Genomic DNA, 10,236 nt, shown 5'->3' with positions numbered 1-10,236 from the left:
TACGCTACATATTTCCTGTCACATTTCATGTTGTGAAGAACATATAGATAAATAAAGTAGGCTACACCAATTTCTGCGTGCTTGCCTATTATTAAGGCAGAGATTTCATTCAACCAAGAGAAGATAATTATATGTTCAAAATGCTTTCAAAATGACTCGAAGAACGAATGAACCGAGATCAATTTTGTTCAGTATAACAATTTCTAAAAAAAAAAAACTTAAAAATAATTAACCAAAAAAATCGAGCATATGTTGCATCCAGAGCGAAATAATAATATATGAAATATATTATATGATATAATAAATTATATAATAAATATATAATAGAATTATATAATACATAATTTCTCTGCTCAGCAGGAATATAATGAATTATATTATTTAGCAGGAAATAGAGTCATAGACATCTAGAGGGAAGCAGTCAGTCCTCTCCACCTGTCACAACGTCAGAAAAATGATGTACAAAGTTGCCCGAACCTAACCGATGGACGTAAGCATAGAAAACGTAACAGCCTGTCAATTTAGAGAGCTGTTATGGTTTATAGTACATCATAATTTGACATCGGGGATTTTGGCGTCAAAACGCGACGTATTATCGAGATTTTCATTCTTTTTCTCCGTTGTTGGGGACAGGAAGCCTGCACCTAGTCTTATCGAGGTTGCTCTTTGGCCAACTATTGACCAGTTCTCCTAGAACCAACCCCACAATGGTTACCTAACTCGCAGGTGCCTATTTAAATCTATATGAACAGCGGCATCAGGTGAAAAAAAGTTACCCAAACGTTTCTGCCCTGGCCGGGATTGAACCCGGGACCTCTGCTGCGAGCCGACGGCGTAATCAGGTTCACTGGGTTGTTGTCTCAAATTCAGCTACTCAGAACGAAGTGTCTATGTAGCACGGGCTATGGTGATCCCCGTCATGTAATTGGAAAGTTGAAATTTTGAACTCACCAATATTTTGACTTCAGCAGAAGTTTGTTTGTTTATTTAGGTAAAGTACATACATACAAGAGATTTTACAAAAAATGATAGATTTATAGATAGATACATACAATGTATCTATCTAGTACATACAATGCTAGTACATACAGTGTACATACAAAGCATGCACCCACGGAAATGCCGAAACTGGTTAGGGAAAGGCAGATGTCGTTTTGATACAGAGTGTAGATATTTTCACCCTAAGCTATGCACACTCTCAGTCAATGAGAGGAAATGCTACGATCTTCACTGCCCCGATTTCCACGTCAGAGGTACACAGCGCCATATAAGAGAAGAAGTCCAACATAATAGCCCTGAAAATTTTTTAGAGGCAGGTACAAACAGAGGGAGAAACAGACAGGCAGAAACGTGGCAGGAGTACGGATGGAGAGGGGGAAATGCCCAAGACTGGACTACAGTTCGTCATCAAGCCCACACATACTACACCCCCCAACTACACAGAGACTACCACACTCCCCAGTATCACTTCCAAAACTGGACAAACCATTGCCACAACAACACACCCTGGGTCAGGGTAGAGAGGAGGGAGAACTACCAAAACCTTCCAGAAGTGACACACAATATGGACAATCATTCATATTTGTAAACATTCAAGGTTTAAAGCCAAAGTCAAGAAATAAAGTTAAGTTCATAAATGGCCTTCTATTAGAGTCAAACTCAATATTTGGGGCATTCACGGAAACTCATACAAAAGATTACATGGATGGTGAAATCTGGATTCCAAATTATAATCTATATAGATGTGATAGAAAAACTAGGTCAAATGGAGGAGTAGGTCTATATATTAAAGAAGACCTGGTATGCACAGAACTATTAAATTCAACTAATGAGGTGGTAGAGGTACTTGGAATGAAGGTAGAGAAACTAAACCTAATTATTATTCTAATATATAAACCGCCAGATACAACGATTGAGGAATTCACAGAACAGATGCACAAAATAGAGAACATACTTGACAACCTAGCAAACCCAGCTCCAGATATTATCTTTCTTGGAGATTTCAATTTACCGAGTCTAAGATGGAGAACGGCAAACACAAATATCATAGCAGGGAATGACCCGGGAAATAACCAACCACAGGTTAGAGAACTTTTGAGATTCTGTGACAAATTCTCGCTCAATCAACAGATTACAGAACCAACTAGGAACGAAAACACACTAGACTTGTTATTCACAAACAATGATGAACTAATCAGGGATATCACAATCTCAGATACTTCATACTCAGACCATAAGCTCATTGAAGTGCGAACTAGCATAAATAACGGTAGTAGGTCTAAGAGACCCAACAAGCGAGAAGGAATATTCAATCAATTCAATTTCAACAATAAGAGGATTGACTGGGAAAAAATAAATGTAGACCTTGCAACCATTCAATGGGAGACGGTCTTAAGCGACAAAACTCCCACACAGGGAATAGCTCAACTGACAGCTGAAGCTTACAAGGTCTGCTTGAAGCACGTGCCTGTGAGGAGGGGCAGAAAGAGGACCACTCTAGAAAGAGAACGGAGACGACTGTACAGGAGAAGGAAAAAAATAACGGAAATGCTTCGGCAGACACAACTATCACAAGCAAGGAAAACAAGCCTAAGCAGGGAGATTGAGGAAATAGAACAAACGTTGAAGCGATCATATGAGTCTGAGGAAATGGAATTGGAACAGAAAGCTATACAAGAGATAAGGAAAAATCCGAAATATTTTTTCACATACGCAAAATCAAAATCCAAAACCTCGACCAGTATTGGACCGTTAATTACAAATGAAGGTACGTACACAGAGGACAACAAAGAGATTAGTGAAATTCTAAGAAGCCAGTATGAGGCTATGTTTAGCACACCAATAAATAACATGAAAGTTGATGACCCAGACAGCTTCTTTATGAATGACATTCAAGCTGCAGATAATATAACGGATATTACCACAAACTCGGAAGACTTTGAAAGAGAAATTGATAATATGCCTATGCACTCAGCTCCTGGGCCTGACTCATGGAATTCAATATTCATAAAGAAATGTAAAGTACCAGTAGCGAGAGCACTCAGCGTAATATGGAGAAAGAGCCTTGATACAGGGGAGATACCAGCAGCACTTAAATCTGCAGATATAGCTCCGTTGCACAAGGGGGGGAGTAAAGCCTTGGCAAAAAATTATAGGCCAGTTGCACTAACATCACACATAATAAAAGTGTTTGAAAGAGTGATTAGGAATCAAATTTCTAGTTTTATGGGAAACAATGAATTGCACAATCCAGGACAACATGGATTTAGAGCGGGAAGATCCTGTCTGTCACAGTTACTCAACCACTATGACAAAATCACAGAAGCCCTAGAAGAAAAGCAAAATGCAGATGTTGTATACACAGACTTTGCAAAGGCGTTCGACAAATGTGACCATGGGGTGATAGCTCACAAAATGAGGTCAATGGGAATAACTGGAAAAGTAGGACGCTGGATACTCAATTTCCTGTCGAACAGAACACAAAGAGTAACAGTCAATCAGATAAAATCGAGTCCAAGCGATGTTAAAAGCTCTGTACCTCAAGGTACAGTCCTTGCACCGCTACTGTTCCTTATTCTCATATCTGATATAGACAAAAATACACGCCACAGCTTCGTGTCGTCCTTTGCAGATGACACAAAAATCAGCATGAAAATTACCTCTGCTGAAGACATTGAAAAACTACAAGCAGATGTCAACAAAGTTTTTGATTGGGCAGCAGAAAATAACATGATGTTTAACAGTGATAAATTTCAGGTACTCAGGTACGGCAAAAATGAGGATCTGAAACATAATACAGGGTACAAAACACAATCGAATCTTCCCATAGTAGGAAAACAGCATGTCAAGGATTTGGGAATAATGATGTCCGACGATCTAACGTTTAGGGAGCATAACCAAGCAAATATCGCGTCAGCCAGAAAAATGATCGGATGGATTACGAGAACTTTCAAATCCAGGGATCCCATCACAATGGTTGTACTCTTCAAGTCACTTGTGCTGTCCCGTCTCGAGTACTGTCCCGTCTCAGTACTCACTTCCCCCTTCAGAGCAGGAGAGATTGCTGAAATAGAGGGAATACAGAGAACATATACGGCACGCATAGACGAGATAAAACACCTAAATTATTGGGATCGTCTCAAAGCTCTCCAAATGTACTCTCTAGAAAGGAGACGAGAGAGATACCAAATAATATACACCTGGAAAATACTGGAGGGTCAGGTCCCAAATCTACACAGTAAAATAACAACGTACTGGAGTGAACGATATGGAAGAAAATGCAAGATTGAACCTGTGAAGAGCAGAGGTGCCATAGGCACAATCAGAGAGCACTGTATAAACATCAGGGGTCCGCGGTTGTTCAACGTCCTCCCAGCGAGCATAAGAAATATTGCCGGAACAACCGTGGACATCTTCAAGAGAAAACTGGACGGTTTTCTAAGAGAAGTTCCGGATCAGCCGGGCTCTGGTGGGTACGTGGCCCTGCGGGCCGCTCCAAGCAACAGCCTGGTGGACCAAACTCTCACAAGTCGAGCCTGGCCTCGGGCCGGGCTTGGGGAGTAGAAGAACTCCCAGAACCCCATCAACCAGGTATCAACCAGTACATACAATGCCTAAAGCCACTATTACGCTAAGCGTTTCGGGCAGGTGCTGAAGTAACATTGGTAGTTTCTGCCGTAGTAGTTTGGGCAGGAAAATTTACATTTCAAAACGTAATATTTTGCTTAGATCTGTGTGGCGGTGTTGGTCTGTATCACACCTTTATGAGCCTGCCTCACGGCACAGTTCTATTGACCCAGCCCAAATAAAAGGTTCAATTTTTTTTTCTTATATATCATTAAATTTTATGCGAGTTTACAAATATTTAATTTTATGTTTTTTCCAAAAAAAATGACTTAAGTAATCATTTTGGAAGTAAATATATGATATTATCCTTAAATAGATAAAAACCTATTTTGATTGAGAAATTACCAAAGAAATAACTTTAAGATAATCATTTTATAATAGCTTTAGGCCAATAATTATTATTTAAAAGTTATTTCTTTGGTAATTTCTCAACCAAAATAGGTTTTAAGAGTACATTTAAGTACACTTTAGAGAACTCTATTGAGGGAATATTGGGCAGGCTTCGTTAAAAGTCTTAACATTAAAAGTCTTAACGTAAGCTTTAAGCTTTATCTTGCCCCTTGGGACCTCTCTGGGATTATACAGTACGGGTTTGGGCACTACGCTCCTCTGTGGATGTAAATGATCTTGGGAACACAAGGAGACGGACGACTTAAGGTAATCTCCGCCAATAGGAACTTTCCTTGTTTAGAGAGACTAACCTAACCTAACCTTCCTTGTGTAGAGAGACTAACCTAACCTAACCTAACCTTCCTTGTGTAGAGAGACTAACCTAACCTAACCTTCCTTGTGTAGAGAGACTAACCTAACCTAACCTTCCTTGTGTAGAGAGACTAACCTAACCTAACCTTCCTTGTGTAGAGAGACTAACCTAACCTAACCTAACCTAACCTAACCTTCCTTGTGTAGAGAGACTAACCTAACCTAACCTAACCTAACCTTCCTTGTGTAGAGAGACTAACCTAACCTAACCTTCCTTTTGTAGAGAGACTAACCTAACCTAACCTAACCTTCCTTGTGCAGAGAGACTAAGAAAACTCTATTTACATTAAATGAACAAATCCACAAGGACCGTGACGAGGTTGCCGTAGCTCAGTCGATTAAGGCAGCAATGCTCTCGGACGCAGGTTCGAATCCTCGTCACGGCCCTTGTGGATTTGTTCATTTGATGCATCACGCTATTGTGATTTCTGTGTGTAGTGTAGTGTATATTTACATTACCTATGAACACGCATAGTAAGAATGGCCATGACTGAACGGTACAGATAAATGAGACAGTTTAAAAATGATGTAATATCCTTCTTTATCTAAGAATAAAGAAAATTGTGGAAAGCCAATTGACTCAAACAAGGAAACTATTATTTATATCCACCACAAACGCATTCACATGAAGACATCAAAGACAAAACTCAAAATAACTGAACAAATCCACAAGGGCCGTGACGAGAATTCGAACCTGCGTCCGGGAGCATCCCAGACACTGCCTTAATCGACTGAGCTACGACATGGTCAAAAGGAGTTGAAACCGAAGTTCTACTGAACTTACTGGATCCCTTACACACGGGTGTGTGTGTGTAAGACTCAAAGTAACTGATTTGAATTGAACAGAGCTTAGTTTAAATTTAGAAACAGGTGTTTGAGTCGCAAGGTTGTTAGTCTTTGGAAGACTATCTATAATAAGTATAGTAATAAGGAATAGTCTATAAGCTCCAGTAATAGTCTACATGTAAACTGGCGTGAAACCTTTGTCGTGAACGGAGATTATTCTCAAATTACAACGTAATTGTATTATAAATCTTTGCTTTAAAATATAAAAAAGTAAATGCTGAAAATTGTTTTCTTTGAAACATTTGGTTATTTGTAAACAGAATTCTCGGGCATACTGAAATAGTTTTCGAATTCCATACTTCAATTATTTTCAAGTATGAACGTAACCGAACGTAATGAAAGTTAATCTAACCAAACCCTAACCTAAAGTAACCTTGCCCGAAACGCATTGCGTAATAGTGGCTTTAGGCATTGTATGTACTAGCTCTATCTATATATCAATCCATTAATGTAACATCACTTGTATGTATGTACCTTACCTGAATAAACATATTTATTTATTTATTTATTTAACCTAGTTTAACCATGGATAGAGTAGTCGTTATAACACTATGTTGTCCAGTCCATAGAGCGGAACTCCTCCCTCAGGAGAGGTTGATGGTATTACTTTGAACTGAGACCTACACGACCTCGGGGTGACAGCGCTGACGGGAGCTGGGGTTCACCACGTGTACCGGACGGATGTTGACCACACCACACACACTACAAGTTGAAGGGACGACGACCACGTTTTGGTCCGTCCTGAATCCAGGACGAAGAATGGTCCTTCGACTTGAGAATGGTCCAGGACGGATCGAAACGTCGTCGTCGTCCCTTCAACTTCTAGTGTGTGGTCTGGTCAACATACTTCAGCCACGTTATTGAGACTCCTCGCCTGCACTGGACGGGTGTATTGGACGGACGGCCCTGGACGGGTGTATTGGACGGACGGCCCTGGACGGGTGTATTGGACGGACGGCCCTGGACGGGTGTATTGGACGGGCGGCCCTGGGCAGGAGGCAGGAACTACCTGTTTCATCCCCTACCACGTCTTCTCGGCTAATTAACCATAACCTACCGAGCGGAACGCCTACACAGATGTTACATTCGAAAATCTCTAATTAATTGCTTCTCGCTTAGTGGGATCCAGGAGGCAGGAGAAGGAGGTGGTAGTAGGAGGTCCCTGGCCAGCCTCTCTCGAGGTGGTAGGGGGGGGGGAGGCTTGACCTTGTCAATGACACGTTTAAGTTGACCCAAGTGATGCTGGACCGTGTCTACTACAGTCTCTGATGAGGGCAGATGAAGCGTGATTCACCGCACTAGGAGAGCAGCCTGCTGCATGGGTAACACCTTTGTTAGTGGAACGGCACAGTGGAACAGCATCCTATGTCAGTGGTACACCACCCTGGGATAGTGGAACAACAACACCCTATCCACGTCAATGACATATTTATATTTTAACATTTTTACATTGTACCATCGTGGCTGAGTAGGTTAAGGCAGGTGTCTGGGAGTCACCAGGACCCGAGTTCAAGTCCCTCCAGCGCCTCAAAATGATTTTCATATTTAATATCAATTTATTATATAAATATATACATTAGTATATAATATATACTAATGTATATATTATATATGACAGTGTCAGACCACGGAGGAAGAATTGAAACAGGAATTTCCTTAAGTACTTTCGTATTTAATAATACATCTTCAGAAGGGTCTGAATAACACCCTTCTGAAGATGTATTATTAAATACGAAAGTACTTAAGGAAATTCCTGTTTCAATTCTTCCTTCGTGGTCTGACACTGTCACATTTTTCATCACGTTAATTTTCGTGATTTACACACATATATTATATATATTTGGGTCTCCACAACTGCATCCCATAACCTCAGAGAAGAAAATAGAGAGCATTACACACAGAAATCACAATAGCGTGATGCATCAAATGATCAAATCCACAAGGGCCGTGACGAGGATTCGAACCTGCGTCCGGGAGCATCCCAGACGTTGCCTTAATCGACCGAGCTACGACAGGGTAAATGAATTGCAACCAGATTTTATAATGGAGTAAGGGTGAAGAGATTGACATAGCTTGAGTTCAGGGGGGAGTTGTGTAAAACCCTGGTTTGTGTCTCGGAGAGGCTGCAGGGTCCAAGTAACTTCAGTAGAATTTCTGGTTGCAATTCTTTTTACCGTGTCGTAGCTCAGTCGATTAAGGCAGCGTCTGGGATGCTCTCGGACGCAGGTTCGAATCCTCGTCACGGCCCTTGTGGATTTGTTCACTAGAGAGCACTGTTATTTGCATATGTATATTCTACAATAATTTGTAAATTACGAATGAAGGTTTGAAGACATATATTTATAAAATACTTAATTATATAATATCGGTGAATTATAATATAGAGTCATAAGGCAAAGAGATCTGAAGTATATTTGAAAATACAGGTGTGATACAACACAGCTGATGTATATTTGAAAATACACGCGTGATGCAACACAGCTGAAGTATATTTGAAAATACACGTGTGATACAACACAGTTGAAGTATATTTGAAAATACACGTGTGATACAACACAGCTGAAGTATATTTGAAAATACACGTATAATACAACACAGTTGAAGTATACTTGAAAATACACGTAAAATACACGAAAATACACTTCAACACATATGAAGTATATTTGAAAATATACATGCAATACAGTCCGTCTGAAGCATGTTGAAAATACAAGTGTCATACAATAGGTCAAAGGTATATTGAACATATTTTCATAGAACTCATATCTTGGTGTATTTCCCGCAAAATAAGGTATGATCAGTATACGTACAGTGTGTCAAAAAATACATCATTCACAGTGCTACAGAATCATACGTCAAAATGCCAGAAATCACAGCCAAAGTGATCAGAGAAACAATTACCCTCTGAAATAATAATGGAATAGGAAGCAAGTAGTGACAAAGATATGGAAATGTATATATATAAGTGAGATGAGGAAGAGATAGAGAAGGATGAAGAGAGGAGAAGAGAGATATAAGAGTGGATAAAGCAAGAGAAGAGAGAGATAAGAGTGGATAGAGCAGGAGAAGAGAGAGATAAGAGTGGATAAAGCAGGAGAAGAGAGAGATAAGAGTGGATAAAGCAGGAGAAGGGAAGATGGTGGTGGAAAGGTGCTGCAGTAATGTGGAGGAAGGTGTGGTGGTGGTGTGGAGAGGTGGTTCTTGGCGTGTGAAGAAAAAGAAAAGGCAGTGTATTGGAGGTGAGTCTGGGAGTGTATCTACACTACTGGGTGTGTGTGTGGGTGTGGGGGGGGGGGTGGGGGGGGGGGTGTGTGTATGTGTGTGTGTGTGTGTGTGTGTGTGTGTGTGTGTGTGTGTGTGTATGTGTGTGTGTGTGTGTGTGTGTGTGTGTGTGTGTGTGTGTGTGTGTGTGTGTGTGTGTGTGTGTACTCACCTAGTAGTCACCCAGTTGTGTTTGCGGGGGTTGAGCTCTGGCTCTTTGGTCCCGCCTCTCAACCGTCAATCAACAATGTGTGTGTGTACTCACCTAGTTGTGCTTGCGGGGGTTGAGCTCTGGCTCTTTGGTCCCGCCTCTCAACTGTCAATCAACAGGTGTACAGGTTCCTGAGCCTATTGGGCTCTATCATATCTACACTTGAAACTGTGTATGGAGTCAGCCTCCACCACATCACTTCCTAATGCATTCCATTTGTCAACCACTCTGACACTAAAAAAGTTCTTTCTAATATCTCTGTGGCTCATTTGGGCACTCAGTTTCCACCTGTGTCCCCTAGTGCGTGTGCCCCTTGTGTTAAACAGCCTGTCTTTATCAACCCTGTCAATTCCCTTGAGGATCTTGAATGTGGTGATCATGTCCCCCCTAACTCTTCTGTCTTCCAACGAAGTGAGGTTTAATTCCCGTAGTCTCTCCTCGTAGCTCATACCTCTCAGCTCGGGTACTAGTCTGGTGGCAAACCTTTGAACCTTTTTCATTTTAGTCTTATGCTTGACTAGATATGGACT

This window comes from Procambarus clarkii, chromosome 6 (genome assembly GCF_040958095.1).
Source record: "Procambarus clarkii isolate CNS0578487 chromosome 6, FALCON_Pclarkii_2.0, whole genome shotgun sequence".
NCBI classification, from domain to species: domain Eukaryota; kingdom Metazoa; phylum Arthropoda; class Malacostraca; order Decapoda; family Cambaridae; genus Procambarus; species Procambarus clarkii.
The sequence above is the reverse complement of the archived record's forward strand: the minus strand, read 5'-3'. Positions refer to the sequence as shown.